The following is a 2229-nucleotide window of genomic DNA, read 5'->3' as shown; positions in this document are numbered from 1 at the left end:
TTCCTTCAGTGACCGGCAGGGCAGACAGGGAAATGACCTGTGCTCTGAACGGTGTATTAAGGGATTTAGGAACATAACCGTGCTTAGGTTTGAGTATAACTCTAGAGTCATTCGGCCCAAATTCCATGCACGTCGCGCTTACTGAGAGCGTGTGTAAGTCCCCTATGCGCTTCACTGAAGCGAGAGCCAGAAGAAACGCCGTCTTGAAAGACAGGTGTTTAAGATCAATCTCCTGCAAGGACTCAAATGGATGACCTTTCATGGCTTCCAGTACCGTAGAAAGGTCCCATATAGGGACTGTGGGAGGTCTGGGAGGATTCAGTCTCTTAGCTCCTCGAAGGAAGCGAATAACTAAATCATTCCTTCCAATAGACTGGCCGAGCGTGGTCGAAGAGAACACTGCTATGGCCGCTACATAGACTTTGAGCGTGGAAGGGGACCTGCCCTTATCCAACAGCTCCTGTAGGAAGGAAAGAACCTCCGTCACACCGCAATACAGGTGTGACACACCACGAGCTGTGCACCAGCTAGAGAACACTGACCATTTTGAGGCTTAGAGACGTCGCGTAGACGGAGCTCTGGCCTGTGTGATAGTGTTTAGCACTCCCTGTGGGAGGTCAGCGGGTACCCATTGATGGCCCACACATGGAGGGACCACAGCTCTGGGTGAGGATGCCAAATCGAGCCGTTGGCTTGAGAGAGGAGATCCCTCCTCAGAGGCACTGGCCACGGGGCGGTGCTTGCTAACTGCATCACAATTGGGAACCAAGGTTGGCTCATCCAAAGTGGGGCTACAAGCAGCACTGAGCATCCTTCTTCCCTGACCCGTTCTACCACCTGAGTCAGGAGGGAGACGGGGGGAAAAGCGTAGAGAGGACGGCGAGGCCACTCGTGGGTCAGCGCGTCCTTGCTCTTCGAGAAAAATTCTGGACAGTGAGCGTTTTCCTGAGACGCGAACAGGTCTACTTCCGCTCTGCCGAATTTCTTCCACAGCAGCTGGACTGTCTGTGGGTGCAAAGACCATTCTCCTGTCGGAACTTGGTTCCTGGACAGTCTGTCTGGTCCTATGTTTAGGAGCCCTGGCACGTGCGCTGCTCTCAGCGAGAGCAGGTTGCTGCGGGCCCATATCAGGAGGCGCCTGGTTAGCCTGTACAGAGTCAGGGACCTGAGGCCGCCCTGGCGATTTATGTAGGACACCACTGAGACGTTGTCTGAACGTATTAGCACGTGGTGCCCCTGTATGAGGGGACAAAAGCGCGTGAGCGCTTTGCTCACTGCCAACATTTCGAGGCAGTTGATATGTAAGAGCTTCTCCCGCTTTGACCATAGGCCAAAAAACGGTCTGCCCTCGAGCAGCGCTCCCCATCCCGAGGTGGATGCGTCCATGGACACCACCATCACTCTCGAGGAAGTCCCCAGGCTTACACCTGATTGGTACCAGTCTTTTGCCTCCCAAGGTTTCAAAGCTGCAATGCATGCTTGATTGACCTTGACGCGAAGCTGACCGGAGGCCCACGCTGAGCGTGGTACTCTCTTTCTGAGCCAGAACTGCAGTGGGCGCATGCGCAGAAGGCCCAACTGGAGAACTGAAGATGCTGAGGCCATCAGACCGAGCATCCTTTGAAAAGCTTTGAGAGGGACTATCGCGCCGCAGCGGAACGCGCCGGCTGCGCGACGAATGTCTAGTGTGCGCTGAGATGACAGGCGTGCTGTCATTAGCAGCGAGTTCAGCTCTATTCCCAGAAAAGATATAATCTGTCTGGGGAAAAGTGAGCTCTTTTCCCAATTCACTGCGAGACCGAGATTCTCGAGGTGATCGAGTAAAATGGTCCTGTGCTCTACGAGCTCTGAGTGAGATTGGGCTAGAATCAGCCAGTCGTCCAGATAGTTCAGCACTCGTATGCCCCGTAATCTGAGGGGTGCGAGCGCTGCATCCATGCACTTCGTAAATGTACGGGGTGCCAGGGACAAGCCGAAAGGCAGGACTGTGTACTGATATGCCTGGCCCTCGAAGGCGAATCTCAAAAATCGCCTGTGACGTGACGCTATCTGTATTTGAAAATACGCGTCTTTTAGATCTATTGACACAAACCAGTCCATGAAGCGGCGAGGGCGTCGGCGAAACTGCAGCGAATAGCCTCCTTTTATGATGTTCAGCACCCATCTCGAAACCCCGGGAAGCTTTTCCCACGCAGGTGCGCGAGTAGCTAGGGGCCGGATGCGAAGCGC

This window comes from Scardinius erythrophthalmus (genome assembly GCF_964197995.2).
Source record: "Scardinius erythrophthalmus genome assembly, chromosome: 19".
Lineage (NCBI taxonomy): Eukaryota > Metazoa > Chordata > Actinopteri > Cypriniformes > Leuciscidae > Scardinius > Scardinius erythrophthalmus.
Note: the sequence above shows the minus strand (reverse complement) of the source record.